Below are 18,605 nucleotides of genomic sequence, written 5' to 3'. Positions count from 1 at the left end.
GGAGAAAATCATGAAGTTTCAGTGAGATTTAAAACAGATCCTCTCACATCAAATGCAATGTTACTGTTGCTGCACCATGTTGCCAAAATCTGGGGAAAAAATGACTGAGCTTTAGGCTGTGACTGTGACAGTAAGATAAGCAAGAATGACCAATTCTTGTCATGATTCCTACCTATCCAATGACTACACATTCACTGTTATCAGACTTTTCTGTCATATTGCTGCCTATCTTTAAGGTGCTGTGAGATCAAAAATGTTTTTTTTCTTTTTGTTCCCTACCAATTCAGCACAGCTTCAAGCTTCTGAGATAAATAGGAGATAAGAAAGACCCACTTTTAACCAGGCAAGTCCTCTGGATGGAAGAATTGAATCTTCTGTTGTGACAATTTAGGCACTTTAAAGGTAAGGTCTTAGATGTGTTTATTTGGAGCCATTGGAAACAATGGAGAAGCCATGAGGTTAGCAATATGACAATGAGGGTGTAGGGGTAAGGAAATTGGAAGGAGGTATGGGCAGCAGGCCCCAAGGAAAGCTGGAGAGCTCAGGCAGTCTTGGTTTCCTCCTTCACCCCTTTTGGCCCACGTATGCTGTACATATCTAGCTGGGTATTACATAGTTTTCTCAAATCAACAAATTTTTAAAATGCATTCTCTTTACAATAAAACCAGCTCCTCCTCCAAATAGTTCTTCTGAGCACCCAGACTATTCTATCTCATATAATCATATATAAATAGAGAGACATAGAAAATATAAACTCTGAGGGTGTAGGGGTAAGGAAATTGGAAGGAGGTATGGGCAGCAGGCCCCAAGGAAAGCTGGAGAGCTCAGGCAGACTTGGTTTCCTCCTTCACACCTTTGGCTTCAGGTTTCTCTTCCTTTGTCTTCTCCTCCTCTTTTGCTTCTTATTTTCTCCTCTGCTTTCAATCTTTCTCCTCTTCCATTTTGACCCTCTTGACTTTCGTGAAGTTGGATGAGTTCTTTCAACCACCCTCACCTTCTTCATTTGAGTCTGAAAACTCCTCCTCACAAGCTATTCTCTTGTCTGAGGAGCATATTGAAGTGTGCTTGTCAGGATCTTCCTCATCTTCATCCCCACTGTCCTCCTGTATCCCATCCTCAGGAATGGGCTGCATCTGGACACCAGGGGAATGTGGCAACATCCAAAGGTTCTGGAACAATCTCTGCCTGATCTTCTTCAAGTAGTCATTGGTATTCTGGTTTGTCATGTTAGATGGGCTGATATGAAATATAAAATCTGGTCCAAAGTATTCAAAGTAATCATTGTAGGGAAGTTCATTGGGGATCTCTGTCTCCAAGGCCACAGCTGTCTCATATGTTCAGCACCTGGCTACATTGCTGATGGTGTAGACACTGCCTCCCAGCATCAACATGGGTAGATTGAAGTTCTTGACAAATTCCATACACTCGGCATGGCCTTTAATGGTAAGGTCAAAACAACCTAATCAGTCTCCAGACAGGGAATCAGAACCACACTGCAAGACCACTGCACTGGGCTGAAAGGTTTCCATCACCTTGGACATAACTGGTTTAAAATGGCCTCATAAGATTTATCATCAATCCCATGTCGAAGAGGATAGTTGACAGCATAGTATTTGCCTTTTGCCAGCTCCAATGTCCCGTAGATCACCCGCTCTGTGGAAGTACTCTCCATACTTATGAAAGGACACTGTCGAGACCTGATCTGTGGTGTAGAAAACTTCTTCCACACCATCGCCATGGTGAATGTCAATGTCAGTGTAGAGTACCCGCTGGTGGTACTTTAACAGTTCCAGGATATGGCCAACACAATATCGTTGACATAGCAGAAACCAGAAGCTTTGGACTTCTTAGCATGGTGCAGGGCCTCAGCCCAGTTCACAGCAATGTCTGTCTGCTGTTTATTAAGCTTCACCACACTTGCTACAGATCCACTGCTGGATAACTGACAGAACTCAAATAAGCTATCAAACACTGGACAGTCTTCACCAATGTTAAATCTCTGTATGTGCTTGCTGTACTCCCACATATATTATCGGGATAGACAGAACATAAAAACTTAATGTCGTCACTGCTGTGGTACTTGGTCATCTCATCTGCATGGGCTTTGTGGGGCCAATAGATTTCTGTCTTCTGGTAGAGTCCATAGCTCAGTAGCAAGTTGTGAGCCATTCGAATTTGATGGGGTTTCATTGGGTGGCCCTGCTCAGAGTAGTGATTTCCAACATCCCCATCATAGTAGTAACAGACTTTTCACTTCGTGACCTGAGTCAGAACCATCTTGCCTCACACCCTCATGCTGTTGTTTTTAATGTAGATTTTTTATATTTTTCAATTCAGGTCTTTCCATACACACACACACACACACACACACACACACACACACACATATACATATATATACATATATACATATATATGTATATATATATACATACATATATACATATAAAATTCATTTCCTTCCTGTTCTAATTAATTCTGAAGTTTATTTCTGGTTTATCTCAATAGTTGTTATCATTCATACAGTACCTTAATGTTGTCAAAATGCTTTAAATATGTAATCTCAATTTATCCTCACAATAGCTTTGTGAAGTTGGTGCTATTTTAATCCCCTGAGGAAACCAAGGCTGAGAGAGGTTAAGTGACTTTCCTAGGGCCACAAATCTAGTAAATGTCTGAAGCAGGTTTCAAACTTGTGTTCCTGATGTCAAGTACAACACAGTATAAACTAAGAAATGAAATTATTAAAGTGTTTAAAATGCATTACATACACATGGAACACAAAATCCAATTAAATCCAGTATTACTAATTTGGCTTAAAAATTTCAGAAATTAAACGAATATAAGTGCTTCTTATATTCACATATATATTCACATTCTCCTTATATCAGGGCTTTTATATCTCAAGCCTTTATGTAGCTGAAACCTCTCTTTCATTCTTTAAAGTAAATGTATAACCTTGAGGCAGCAGCAATAACTGTCTTGTGTATAAAGCAGTGGCTAGAGTTTCCAATGAGACAGAAAAAAGGAAGAAATGGAGCAAAGGTGAAAAAGGAAAGAGGGAAAAGGGGGCAAAATTACAAATGCACACACCCACCTTTCTATAACATAAGCACCCATCAGTTATTTTCATCAACAGGCCTTGAATACCTCACACATGGTCCAAATAAAACCAGGATAGCCCCCATTCTACATACTTTTTTGTGGAAGCAAAGATCTAGAAACAAAGGAGACATCCACTGGTTGGAGAATAGCTATAAAAGATGGCCTATACCACAAGAAATTATGGAAATGACAAATTCAGATGAATATGAGAAGACATACATTAAAGTAAAATGAAGTTAGAAGGACAAGGCTAATGACATAGGATTACAAACAATGTAAAAAGAAAGTGCAATGACAACAAAAAAAATGAGCGTGAACAGTGTGTAATAAAGTTTGGGTCCAGAGAAAAGTTGAAAGAAAGGAACTTCTCCCCTTTCTTTGCAGAGGGGAGGGACTATGGATATGGAATATTGCATACAAAGTCACTGACAAGCTATTTTCCTAAATTTTCCTAAACATTGTTCCTTCTTTTTCAAAAATATTTTTTTCAGTGGGTAGGCATATTTCCCAGAATCACCGTGATGACAGTGGAAAAATATGCCTTTTAGTGGGTAAGATCAAAAGACATATGATTCATAGGAAATATTGGATTACAATCAGATGTCACTTGGTCAGTTAAACATTAATCAAGCACTTAATGTGTGATGGGCATTGTGACAAATGCCAAAGATATAAAGGTTAAAACAAATGAACCAAAAACAACAACAACAAAAATCAATGCTTGCTCTCTGGGATCTCATCTTCTAATAGTGAGACAACATACAATCTATTAAGTGCAAAAAAAGGTATACAGGGTGAATTAGAGATAGTCCACAGAGGGAAAGAGCTAACATTAAGCACAGTGCTGTGTGGAAAGCTTAATCTGAATTAATGACATTTTCTTCATTACTTTCTTAAGTCAATAAACAAAATAATAAATTATACACTGATTTATAGGGTTTGCTGATTTCTGAAGTTCAAAGGGTCATACAGAAAATTTTAACAATTGGCTCTCCTGAGCTAGTTCTGGCACACCTTGAATATGAGGGATTGGGAAAGGCTCCAGGTTATGGTAACAATTGAAGAGACACAGTTTAGTGAATGTCACTTTTTTTTCAATTTTTCATGTTTTGCTTAAAATTTCATTTTATATAATATTTTGTTTTTATATTATATTACAAACATTAGCAGATTACTCCCATTTCTATTCTCTCAGTATAATGGTTACTTCCATGATGAGAGGTCTCTTTTAACAAAGTAAAAGAGTGAATTAAAATTAATGATCGTGATCTTATCTGAATGTTCATGAAACATTTCACATTTTTAGCTCTCGTTCTTGGAACTTTCAAGTTGTTTATTGTTCCAGTGTTGGTATTATTGTATATTCTTCCATTTCTGTTTATTTCTTTATTGGATTATAAAAACACTTAAAATTATTCATTTACTTATAATATTGATGATATAGTAAAAATTATTCTTATTCTGCTTGCTTTACTCTGTATCAATACTTATAAAGTTTTCCATGTCTTTTAATTAAATCATCTATTTCTTACAGTAAAATAGTCCTCCATCACATTCATATGCAATTTTTTCAGCCATTCTTCAATTTATGGGCAGCCTTTAGTTATTTCCTCACCTCCACCCCCCAAAAATGAATTTCTAGGAATATTTTTGTATAGATTCCTCTTTTTTGCCCTCTTTTTTGGTATAAACCAAATATGTTCATGCCACGTCCTTGGTTAAGAACTTTCGTTATAGACATCCAGGGACATCTCAACCTCTTTCCTTGTAAGCGCAGACAGGAGCACTGTCATCCTTGTAGCTTGGGGAAGTGTATAGAAACTAACGTTCAATTAAGTAAGTACAACTAGGAAAACTAGTATAGCTCTCGAAAGAACAGCAACTTCCTGATTCACCTCCCAAATGAAACTGACCATTGTGTAATCATAATTACATAATGGGAATCCATGGATCCAGAAGTAGCAATGGGGCTAGCTATAAGCATTATGACTAGTTAAAGCAATTAACCTCAAAACAGCGGGATTGTATTGTGCCATCATTATTGGTATATGCTGCTGGTGGGTAATTGAGAGATTTAAGAAGAAGAAAGTAGTGCCTTCTCTTGGAAGCAGATAATACAAAAGTTTCAGTTGTGAAATTGACTTGGTTGTCTTCAGAGAGAAATTCAGAACCAGATAAAACTTGAGAGATCAAGAAGGTCATAGTTTCTTTTCTTGTGGTAAGTCCTTGGGATACTTCTCTGACTTGGGTTTCTCTTCCAGATTAGTGAACAACAAAAAAGACAGCCAAAAAAGCATTTTGTTGTGTTCGCATTTCCCCTGACCTTTAGATAATCTTTGTTCTTCTTCAGTAGCTGCATGTATTTGTGTCAACATAGGCTATCGTGTGACCATAATGGCAATATGAACCCCTCTATGATCTTTATCTCTAACAAGATGAGAAAGAATTCCTTCAACCTTAAGATGTGCTTGAGAGCCCCTGCCTAAGTAAGAAATGGAAAAAGAAAATGCATCATAAAAGTAAACTTGTCCTTAGAAGGAGAGAACAGTGCTATAGTTAGAGTCATGATCAAAGTCAAATACTCTTAGCAGCTCCCCAGATCTCTCAATGACTGTGACAGAAAAAATTTCCATAAATCAATTCAATATGCTTGCTCAAAGAATGAAATAAGTCATAGAAAACATCTTTGCTAAGAAACTCTGAAGATAAATTTTAAAAAGTGTTTTGCAAACCTTAGAGAAGTAAAAATAAAGGTTTTGTACTGTTGCTATTTTTAGATTTTGTGCCTGGTGCTGACAAAAAAAAATCTGTCCACTTTGATCACTCTAGGTAGCCATTCTGTCCTTTGCTTATAGACTTACTATTTGCTGCCATATTGAGATTTAGTTTTTGTTTTCTTTTGTTTTGTTTGAGGGGAGTTCTAAATAAATGTATGACATTATTCTTTATAATAGAATCAGAATCAGAATTGGACAATGAAGGTAGAACCATATCCTAATGAACCTGCACCACCATTTAAAAAATCTTTTATTTCATACAGCAAAGACTTAGAGAAAACCATCAAGATTCAGACAAAGTATAAAGGAAAATAATACAAAATAGCCAGTATCAATTTTCACCTATGTGGCATCATATAAATTAGCACATTCTTTAGGATTTCATTCCTTTCAGGTTGTGACACTCAATTGCATAAGACTGAGTGGTCATCGAGTGAAATTATTCTCTTTTTTTGTTTGCTTTTGTTCATTTTTTGTTGTTATAATTAGCAGAATTTAAACCACTTCTATAATTATTCTTATTTGGGGGGGGCTACAGACTTGTGATTTTATCTTTTTACAGAATTCCTGTCATGTAATTATTCTCTTCTCTGATGCAAATTTTAAGTAGTTTATGGCCTTAGAATCTAGGTTTTCAAAGGCAGATCTTCCTGACTCCATGGCTGGGTCTGTATCCACTTACATAAGTTACTGGCATTACTTTCAACAATTAAACAAAATCAACATTTAGTGTTTATTTTTTTAATTGAGTTTCTGGGTCAGATTTTATATCATTTAGGCTCACATTTTCCTTAGGAAAAAAAAATACCTTTATACATAGCCTTAATTGTTGGCAACAAGTGACAGTTCTACCTCTTGGGATGGTTCTAAATCTGTGCCTACCTACGTAAGGATATAATTTTTAGGAAATAAAAATAATTTTGTAACTAAGCTGTTGCAATGCTTTTCTGTCATCATTTACTAGATTTATATAATCAACCATCTACCTCTGCTTGCCCCAGGCAGTCAGACAATAGCTATTTCCATGGTTTGGATTCCCACCCCCTCCCCCCAATTATTACTTGTAACTCCATTAGACAAACTCATCTATCTGAAAGGAGCAGGAAAAATTAGAGGCCTATTTGAATTGGGAGCAATTTAGTTTCAATTGTCTTTATTGTGAAAAGCTACTTGAAAAATAGACTGTATACTTAATGAGTCCTAAGTTAAAATTTTGACCCAGTTTATTTCTAAATGTAACCTGTTTACCTATTCACTCAGTTTCTTTAAGAACAAAAAATGCACAATATTAATTGTTGTGGGATATCCTTGGGCATGACCTAGATATAGACATTTTATTAAGATTAGTTTTCAACAGCAACATTGCATGATGATTACCTATGATAGACTTAGCTCTTCTCAGCAATACAATGGTCCAAGACAATTCCAAAATATCTGTGATGGAAAATGCTATCCACATCCAGGAAAAGAACTATGGAGTCTGAATGCAGATCAAAGCTTCCTATTTTTACTTTTTTTTTCTCTTTCTCGTGGTTTTCCCCTTTTGTTCTGATTCTTCTTTCGCACACATGACTAATGTGGAAATGTGTTTAACATGATTGTACATGTATATCCTATATCAGGTTCCTTGCTGTCTTGGGGAGGAGGGCAGAAATGGAGGGAGGGAGGAAAATTGGGAACATAAAATTATACAAAAATGAATGTTGAAAATTATCTTTACATGTAATTATAAAAATACTATTAAGGGGGGGCGGAGCCAAGATGGCGGCTGGTAAGCACGGACTACAGTGAGCTCCGTACCCGAATCCCTCCAAAAACCTATAAAAATGGCTCTGAACCAATTCTAGAACGGCAGAACCCACAGAACAGCAGAGGGAAGCAGGGCTCCAGCCCAGGACAGCCCGGATGGTCTCTGGGTGAGGTCTATTCCACACGGAGCTGGGAGCTGGGAGCTGGGAGCTGGGAACGGAGTGGAACAGAACCCAGCCTGAGCGGCGTGGACGATCCACACCAGAAGCCGGGCGGAGGGGGCCCTAGCGCCCTGAATATGTGAGCTGCGGCAGTTACCAGACCCCTCGACCCACAAACACCAAAGACTGCGGAGAAGGTTAGTGGGAAAAGCTGCGGGAGTGGAAGGAGTTCGCGGTTCGGCTTCCAGCCCCGGGGGCAGCGGAGGTGGGGCAGCTACAGCTGTTGTTACTTCCGGCTCCAGGCCCACCTAGTGGGAGGAATTAAGTAGCGGATCACAGCAGGGGTGCACAGCCTGCCGAAGATCTGAGCCCAGCCTGGACTGGGGGTCCTTGGGGAAGGAGGAGTGCGGCTCTGACAGAGCTGGCACCTCCCCCCCAAACGTAGAACATAGAACTCTATAATCTACAAGCAGTCATACCCCACTGAAAAACTCAAGAGTCAAGTTAGTTGGTTGGGAATATGGCCAGGCAGCGAAAACACGCCCAGATTCAGTCTCAGACTTTGGATTCTTTCTTTGGTGACAAAGAAGACCAAAACATACAGCCTAAAGAAGACAACAAAGTCATAGAGCCTTCAACAAAAGCCTCCAAGAAAAACATGAACTGGCCCCAGGCCATAGAAGAACTCAAAAAGGATTTGGAAAAGCAAGTTAGAGAAGTAGAGGAAAAATTGGGAAAAGAAATAAGAAGGATGCAAGAAAACCATGAAAAACAAGTCAATGACTTGCTGAAGGAGACCCAAAAAAATACTGAAAAATACACTGAAGAAAACAACACCTTAAAAAATAGACTAACTCAAATGGCAAAAGAGCTCCAAAAAGCCAATGAGGAGAAGAATGCCTTGAAAGGCAGAATTAGCCAAATGGAAAAGGAGGTCCAAAAGACCACTGAAGAAAATACTACTTTAAAAATTAGATTGGAGCAAGTGGAAGCTAGTGACTTTATGAGAAATCAGGATATTATAAAACAGAACCAGAGGAATGAAAAAATGGAAGACAATGTGAAATATCTCCTTGGAAAAACCACTGACCTGGAAAATAGATCCAGGAGAGATAATTTAAAAATTATTGGACTACCTGAAAGCCATGATCAAAAAAGAGCCTAGATGCCATCTTTCAGGAAATTATCAAGGAGAACTGCCCTGATATTCTAGAGCCACAGGGCAAAATAGAAATTGAAAGAATCCATCGATCGCCCCCTCAAATAGATCCCCAAAAGAAATCTCCTAGGAATATTGTTGCCAAATTCCAGAGCTCCCAGATCAAGGAGAAAATACTGCAAGCAGCCAGAAAGAAACAATTTGAGTATTGTGGAAACCCAGTCAGAATAACCCAAGATCTGGCAGCTTCTACATTAAGAGATCGAAGGGCTTGGAATGCGATATTCCGGAGGTCAATGGAGCTAGGATTAAAACCTAGAATCACCTACCCAGCAAAACTGAGTATCATGTTCCAAGGCAAAATATGGACTTTCAATAAAATAGAGGACTTTCAAGCTTTCTCAGTGAAAAGACCAGAACTGAATAGAAAATTTGACTTTCAAACACAAGAATCAAGAGAAGCATGAAAAGGTAATCAAGAAACGGAAATTGCAAGGGACTTACTAAAGTTGAACTGTTTTGTTTACATTCCTACATGGAAAGATGATGAGTATGATTCATGAGACCTCAGTATTAGGGTAGTTGAAGGGAATATGCATATATATATATATATATGCATATATATATATATGTTTATGTATATATATAAGTGAATGTGTATGTATGTATGTATCCATGTGTATATGTATGTATGTGTATGTATGTGCATATATATATATGTAAAAAAGAGAGAGCAGACACAGGGTGAGTTGAGGATGAAGGGAAGATAGCTAAAAGAAATAAAATGAAATTAAGGGATGAGAGAGTAACATACTGAGAGAGGGAGATAGGGAGAGATAGAATGGGGTGGATTATCTCGCATAAAGGTGGCAAGAGGAAGCAGTTCTATGGGAGGAGGGGAGAGGGCAGGTGAGGGGGGAATGAGTGAACCTTGCTCTCATCAGATTTGGCCTGAGGGGGAATACCATACATACTCAGTTGGGTATCTTACCCCACAGGAAAGAAGAGGGAGGAAGATAAAAAAAAAAAATAAAAGGGGGGGGATGATGGAGGGGAGGGCAGATGGGGGTGGAAGTAATCAAAACAAACACTTTGGAAAGGGGACAGGGTCAAGGGGGAAAATTCAATAAAGCGGGATGGGTTGGGAAGGAGCAAAATGTAGTTAGCCTTTCACAACATGAGTATTGTGGAAGGGTTATACATAATAATACATGTGTGGCCTAGGTTGAATTGCTCAACTTCTTAGGGAGGGTGGGTGGGAAGGGAAGAGGGAAGGGAATTTGGAACTCAAAGTTTTAAAATCAGATGTTCAAAAACAAAAAAAGTTTTTGTATGCAACTAAAAAATAAGATACACAGGCAATGGGGCGTAGAAATTTATCTTGCCCTACAAGAAAGGAAGGGAAAAGGGGATGAGAGGGGAGGGGGGTGATAGAGGGGAGGGCTGACTGGGGAACAGGGCAACCAGAATATAAGCCATCTTGGAGTGGGGGGGGAGGGCAGAAATGGGGAGAAAATTTGTAATTAAAACTGTTGTGAAAATCAATGCTGAAAACCAAATATGTTAAATAAATAAATTGCATTAAATTAAACAAAAAAATAAAAATAAAAATACTATTAAGAAAAAAGAAAGATTAGCTTTATCATAGTTAATTGGGGTGAAATTAATTAATTGATATCTGTATAAAGAAGATATTCAGGGATGGCAAGAGTTAAGAAAAGAAAACAAATAAACTCCTTCATCAAGCAAATATGGAATAGAGGTAGTCTTTGGATTCCTAATATCTGGCTAATGAACATAATTGTTATGTATCCAGCTACTCTGGCTAAGGACTTACCTTTCTACTGCCACAATCAATGTGGCTACCCGTTGGTCTGTTGGTTCCTCTTCTCTTTCCTGTGGTTTCCAGGGGTTTGCCTTTCCTTTCCTTGCTCATCTGTTCAATTAGTAGGGGGAATCTTTTTTTTTCAACATTGCAAGTTTATTTGGTACTTTTCACCAACAGTAGATCTTATAAATCTTTATTGTCTTTTGAGTACATCCATTACACATAAAACTTCATTTAACAACTAAACATTATAATTCCAGCTGAGGATAGATTCATGATATAGTGAGAAGACTGCATAACACCAACAAAACAGTGAGAACAATCATATTCAAGTACCTTGGATTCTTTTTTAAGTTAGGAAGCAAAAAGGCTGCTCCTGGAAACTCCAATCCCACAGTGAGGTCAGTGGATTAACATAACTTTGTTGCTTTGCTGGTTTGTGTTGATTCAGTAATATGTATCCCCTCAATGTTGTGGCAAAACAGTAGCTAGCTGTGTGTGTTCATTCATGGAGTAAGGAATTGGGACTTTGAAAAACATTGTGACACAATTTGTAAAGTGTTGAACATTGGGTCAAGAAGTGTGGTTTCAAGTTTCTTCTGACATATAGTGGTATGATAATGGACAAGTCATATGACCTCTTTGAGCCTCAGTTTTATCTAGCAACATAATATGGGGCTATTGGTAGATTTTAACGAAACAATAGAATGAACTCCTTAAGTGTAAAAAAAAGGTTTTCCTTTTGTGTTTATACCCCCAGCATCTAGCATAATATCTTTCATATAGTAAGTGCTAATAAAGAATTGCTGAATGAATGTGTAATATAGAGAATGTACTTTAGAAACTTTTGAATGTATGAAATATTATTATAACTAAAATTTCCCTGGCCATCTAGACACCTCCCTTCCAGTGCCCCTCAATCATTTATGGGCCTATAGCTATCTGTTAGATGTTTGTAGTTATCAGAAACTTGAACTCTAGATGAGCGAGTGTCACTGTATTAATATCTGTGACTAATCTATTTTTTTAAAAGATAACCTATACAGGCTAAGGAATGCAAGAAAAAAAAACATTCTAATGACTGAAAGAATGACTTGACCTCTGCCAGAAAATAAAGGACAAAACCATAAAGTGTAAAACTCATTTCAGGAGGAAAGAGCGTGAATGTTAAAAGAAGGAAGTCTAAATTACATTAGCTTTTGGCATCATTAAAGGTAACACACAGAAATACTAATTCACTCGCTTCAAATTTTTTCAGTACAAGCTTGATGGTTGCCCTGTTCACCCATGGCTTCATAATGAATCTTCTCTTACCTTTAATATAATCTCCAGCCAATAAACATATCTATAGATAATAACATTTCAAATGTAACGTAAGACCTTCCCAGGCATCCTAGAGGTTTAATTGAGACCTTCAGCCATTAAATTCATATTACTGTGCAATGGGGCTTTGCAAACTACCTAGGAGAAAATTAGTCATCTCACTCCAATGAAATCTTGCATTAGATGGATCTTATCAATATTAGCATAATGGAGTCTTAGAGATAAACATTCAATTAGCTTGAAACCCAGCAGCAAAGTATCTTTTTAAAAAGTCACTAACCTAGCAATATGTATTTTATACTATGTATACCAGTAGCTCCTAAAAACACTGCCCTGTTTGTTTCCAATTTTTTCCCATTAGAAAGAAAAAATAAGTCTCTAGAGTTAACAGCAGATTTGCAAGTTAATAGCAAACAGATAAAAATTGATTAAGAGGGATGGAAAGGAAAACATTTAGGTTTTCACTCAACCCTCACATCATTTTTTTATTTTAAACATATTTTCCAATTTACAAGCATTTATATATCTCCCTCCCACTTCCCCTCCATTGATAGGAAAGAAAGAAGGAAGGAAGGAAGGAAAGAAGGAGATAAGGAAGGAAGGAAGGAAAGAAGGAAGGAAGGAAAACAATGAGAGAGAGAGAGACAGTGAGACAGAGAGAGACAGAGAGACAGAGACAGAGACAGAGAAAGACAGAGAGAGAGAGAGAGAGAGAGAGATAGATAAGGGGAGAGGGAGAAGGAGAGAGAGAGTGAGAGAGACAGAGACAGAGAGAGACAGAGAGAAAGGGCATTTAAAATATGCATAGGCAAAAAAGCATATTCTCTTATTGGCCATGTTAAAAAAATGCTTATTACATTCTACATCTTGTGTCCATCAGCTTTCTCCCCAGTGGTGGATAATGTAAATCATCTCTGGTGCTCTGGAATGATGGTTCACTGTTGCACTGATGAGAGTTCTAAAGTCTTTCAGAGTTTTTTTTTCTTATAAAGTTTTTTATAATTTTATAGATTGTTCTCATTGTACTTGCTTCTCTCTAATAAACATCTTTCCAGTTTCCTCTGAAACTGTCAATTTCATCACTTCTTGTGGTACAACATTCCATTACTTTCACATGCTATAATTTGTTTATCTATTCCCCAAAGCAGACACAGGCGCAGTTTCTAGCTTTTGTTACTATGAAAAGAGCTACTCTATGTTCTTCTGAAGTGTCATAAGCATAGCATAGTGGAAAGAACACTTGATGTAGAGTCAGAGGACCTAGGTTCAATCCCACATTTGTTATTTACTAGGTCCATGACAGTGTACAAATTATTTCACTATTCTAGAACTCATTTTCCTCATTTGTGCTATTAAAGAGTTGGTCTAAATAATTCCTAAGGTTCCTTCTACCTTTAAATCTATAATTCTATGATCTTAGTTCTGAAAACTAAGAATGATAGTAAGAAACATAGACACCATTATCATTATGATCCTTATACAGGATATATACACACACAGATACACAACTATATATAGATATAGATACAGATATATTTCAGTCAACAAGCATTTATTAGTTCTTTTTTATTGTGGGGCACAGTACTAAACATAGCAAATATTAAAAAATATTTAGAAAGAAAGATAACCTCTATCCTCAAGGAGATTACATTCTAATAGGGGAAGACAAAACAAAACAGGAAACTGGAAGAAGGGGAGTAAGATGAAGAGCCTTTGGGGGTAGGGGAGGAGTATTGTAGAGAAAGTCTCAGAGAGTCAAGAGCATAGTCTCAAAAGCTATAAAGACATGGGTCGACCTGTGCGTAATCCTTAAAAAGAAAATTCTTGAAGGAACCATCCAGTCAGAGTGAGAGGCCACAGGGGTAGAGTGGGAATTTCAGGGTTGGAGAGAACTTACAAGATTTTCTTCTAAGTTTCTGGGGCATCATAGAGAAATACAGGAAGAATAAGAAGTATAGCTTGGAGAAGAATAAAGGAATACATTTGTTTGTCTATATGTGTTTGTGTGTGTATGTATATATATACATACATATATATGGGAGGGTATGTACACACATTTCTGAGATCTGTCTTCTGGAGCCTCATAGAACAAATCTAGTCTTTCTTCCACACGGTAGCCCTGAAGATCCTTAAACACAAATGTTATTTATATCCTGAGCATTCTTTTCTTCAGGCTCAATGTGCTGTGTTGGTAAGCAAAATGGGCTCTTAGCACTTAGTTCAACCAAGTACCCCAGAAGAGTTTGGCTTTTGTTTCCTTTGAGTAATTCAGTGTATTTCATTGAGTCTTATTAGGTGCTAAGCCCCAGGCTCAAACCCCTATTAGGTGTAAAACCTATGTGGGTGTGGATTGGTAACTAAGGTGGGGCCCAAAGTGGTGCTAACTGAGGGGAGGTGGTGCTAACTCCAGAGCCAATCATAGGAGCCTAAGTTCTGGTCATTCGAATGACGTTTGATGATGTCTGAAATGCTTTAAGAAGAGAAGACAGAGCCATTTGCGCAGGGCTCTCACTCTTGGTGGCCTGTGGTGACTCCCAGGCAGCTGTAGCTAAGAAGCCCTCCAGTTAGTAAACCCGGATGTTGGAACTTTGTTAAACTCTGGTAACTATGTATTGGGATTTGAATCAGATGAAGTCTGTCTGTTGATGTTTGTACTTCGTTTGTACTTTTCTTTGAAGTTAAGGGCGCTGGCTTTTTCCCCTGAACTAAGTGAATTGTATTTGTATGCTGAATTAAAGTAAGCTTGTCAACCCCTTAACATTGCTTTCCTTAGAAAAGCAGATCAAAAGAACCTGTGCTTTTGCAGTGTGCTGGTACCGTGCTTGTTGTTGGGCTTGTGTTGGTCTTTCACCCCCACAACAGCTGCTAGCTGGATTGTTGAAACACATGCCCAGTACTTCATATGTCATGGACTCAAGGTCCCTCATCAACCTGGCAGCTCTCCTCTGGTAACTCTCCAACTTATTAAGGTCCTTCTTACAAAATAAGGGGGGAGCATCCAAAATTGAAAAAAATACTTCTGATGAGGGTAGAATACTGTGGTGCTATCACCTTCCACAACTTCCTAGGAACTTTATATTAGTCAGGCAAGATCCATGACCTCAAGGATGACCATGAACATGCCTGAATAGTTGAGGAGTCTTGAAGTAAAAGAAATTCTCTAAGTAGAAGGCAGAGGAAGTATAACATTTATTTACACACGAAAGAATCCAATCCTAGGACCAGTAATTCCAATTCCATATAGTAGCAATAATATTCCAAAGCCGGTAAGCCCACCTCAATGAAGCAACAAAGAAATTATAACACAACATTATAGCAAGGAACCAAGTCACCCTGTAATCTTTCCCCCTGCTAGGGCCTTCCTGCAAACAATCACTCAGGAATCCTAACTCTTTGCTCAGCACTCTCTTGACTCCGAGTTCTTGCTTCTTCTCCTTGGGCTGAATTCCAATTCTTATAGCTCTTGTTGCCTCAATGTCCTCCTGATGTCTGCTTCTGAATCCTGCTGCTCTCAGTTCTGGGCTCTCTTTTTATACAGTCCTAGCTGGCATCTGATTGACTATAACTCAGTGCACATACCATTGGCTCTGGTCTTAGCAACTCCACTCAGGGCCCTGAGGGCTTCACACACACTTTGGCTTAACTAGCAAAAAGGTGTGGGCCTGTAGCCTCACAACTAGCTAGTGAAAGGGTATGGGCCTGCCTCTAATCAGGCCTCCCTTTGTTGGCCCCACCTGATGCCTATTCAATGGGTTTGAAAGATCTTTCACTTACTGATTGGCCTTACACTATTCCCTTATGCCCCTCTTAATGTGGAACAAGACAGCATTAATTTTTTGTTTGTTTGTTTGTTTCTGCAATATCACACTGTAGAGATATACTGAGCTTGAAGTCTATAAAAGCCCCAAATCTATTTTTAAGAAATTATTATCTATCCATGCCTCTTCAATTTTATACTTGTGAAATTTGCTTTATAGCCAAGTGGAAGAATTTTGATTTATCACTATTGAATACCATCTTGGCTAGATTTAGCCAAGTCTCTTGCAGGGGTGGGGAATCTGCAGCCTCAACATCATATGTGGTCCTCTAGGTCCTTGAGTGTGGCCTTTTGACTGAGTTTAAGCTTTACAGAGCAAATCCTTTTATTAAGAGGATTTGTTCTGTGAAATTTGGTATTAGTCAAAGGGCCCCACTGAGGATGTAGAGGGTCACATGTGGCCTCAAAGGCCCACAGGTTCTCCAACCCTGCGTGAATTATGTTTTACTGAATTTCCCCTGTTCTCCATAATTTTGAAGTGTTCAGTTTCTTGCTCAATTTCCTGAAACTATCTGTGGGTGTTTATACCTTAAGCTGAAGCATTTTGTAAAGCTTTTTAAAGGAAGCCATCATTCTTTAACAACTTGACCAGTGAACTAAAATTCTGTTTCTGTTCTTGGCAACAATTCTACAGTTACATGACTTCCTTTAACAATGCACTGTTTTTCTGTGTTTCATAACTTTTCCACTCTCCAATCCATTCCATCAATTTGCTTGACCCTCCCATTGTTCTACTTATATTTTCCTCTTACTTTATCAGTCTGGCCAATTACTAACTAGTTATCTGTTCTGACATTACCTCTTTTTTTGATCATGGATTACAAGTAGTCCAATAATTTTTAAAACATCTCTCTTGGATCTATTCTCCATGTCAGTGGTTTTTCGAAAAAGGTATTTCACATTGTCTTCCATTTTTTCATTTTTTGGTTCTGTTTTATAATTTCTTGATTTCCCATAAAGTCATTAATTTCCACTTGCTCCATTTCAATTTTTTTCATATTTTAAATTTATCTATTTAATCTTTTTAATATTTTAGTTTTCAGCATTGATTTTCACAGGAGTTTGAATTGCAAATTTTCTCCCCATTTCTACCCTACTAACCCACTCCAAAATGGCATATATTCTGGTTGTCCCTTTCCCCAGTCAGCCCTCCCTTCTGTCACCCTACTCCCCCCCATCCCCTTCTCCATTACTTTCTTGTAGGGCAAGATAAATTTCTATGCTTCATTGCCTGTACGTATTTCCTAGTTGCATGCAAAAACTTTCTATTTGAACATCTGTTTTTAAAATTTTGAGTTCCAAATTCTTTCCCCTCTTGCCTTCCCACCCACCCTCCCTAAGAAGGCAAGCAATTCAACATAGACCACATGTGTATTATTATGCAAAATCCTTCCACAATACTCATGTTGTGAAAGACTAATTATATTTTGCTCCTTCCTATCCTGTCCCCCTTTATTCAATTTTCTCCCTTGACCCTGTCCCTTTTTGAAAGTGTTTGTTTTTGATTACCTCTTCCCCCTATCTGCCCTCCCTTCTATCATGCCCCCTTTTTTATCTCCTTCCACCTTCTTTCCTGTGGGGTAAGATACCCAATTGAGTGTGTATGTTATTCCCTCCTTAGGTCAATTCTGATGAGAGCAAGGTTCAGTCACTCCTCTCATCTGACATTTTCTTGCTACTTTTATGCGAGATAATTTACCCCATTCTATGTCTTCCTTTCTCCCTCTGTTAATATAGTCCTCTCTCATTCCTTAATTTGATTTTATATTTTTAGATATCATCCCTTCATATTCAACTCACCCTGTGCCACCCCCCCTCCTCTCTCTCGCTCTCTCTCTCTCAATATATATATATATATATATGTATTCCCTTCAGCTACCCTAATCCTGAGGTCTCATGAATTATACACGTCATCTTTCCATGTAGGAATGTAAACAAAGCAGTTCAACTTTAGTAAGTGCCTTATGATTTCTCTTTCTTGTTCACCTTTTCATTCTTCTCTTGATTTTTGTGTTTGAAAGTCAAATTTTCTATTCAGCTCTGGTCTTTTCACTGAGAAAGCTTGAAAGTCCTCTATTTTATTGAAAATCCATATTTTGCCTTGGAGCATGATACCCAGTTTTGCTGGGTAGGTGATTCTTGGTTTTAATCCTAGCTCCATTGACCTCCAAAATATCATATTCCAAGCCCTTCGATCCCTTAATGTAGAAGCTGCTAGATCTTGTATTATCCTGATTATGTTTCCACAATACTCAAATTGTTTCTTTCTGGCTGCTTGCAATATTTTCTCCTTGATCTGGGAGCTCTGGAATTTGGCAACAATGTTCCTAGGAGTCTTCTTTTGGGGATCTGTTTCAGGAGGTGATTGATGGATTTTTAAAATTTCTATTTTACCCTCTGGCTCTAGAATATCAGGGCAGTTCTCCTTGATAATTACTTGAAAGATGATATCTAGGCTCTTTTTTTGATCATGGCTTTCAGGTCGTCCAATAATTTTAAAATTGTCTCTCCTGGATCTAGTCTCCATGTCAGTGATTTTTTTCCAATGAGATATTTCACATCATCTTCCATTGTTTCATTTCTTTGGTTCTGTTTTATAATATCTTAATTTCTCATAAAGTCACTAGCTTCCACTTGCTGCAGCCTGATTTTTAAGGTGGCATTTTCTTCAGTGGTCTTTTGGATC

At 38.0% G+C, this 18,605-nt stretch overlaps 1 pseudogene; it reads right to left on the bottom strand.

Moving 5' to 3' along the window:
* Positions 1-824: 824 nt before the first annotated feature.
* On the bottom strand, positions 825-2,277 carry LOC118855408 (annotated as a pseudogene).
* Positions 2,278-18,605: the final 16,328 nt, after the last annotated feature.

Source organism: Trichosurus vulpecula, chromosome 6, assembly GCF_011100635.1.
Source record: "Trichosurus vulpecula isolate mTriVul1 chromosome 6, mTriVul1.pri, whole genome shotgun sequence".
NCBI classification, from domain to species: Eukaryota; Metazoa; Chordata; class Mammalia; order Diprotodontia; family Phalangeridae; genus Trichosurus; species Trichosurus vulpecula.
The sequence above is the reverse complement of the archived record's forward strand: the minus strand, read 5'-3'. Positions and strand labels throughout refer to the sequence as shown.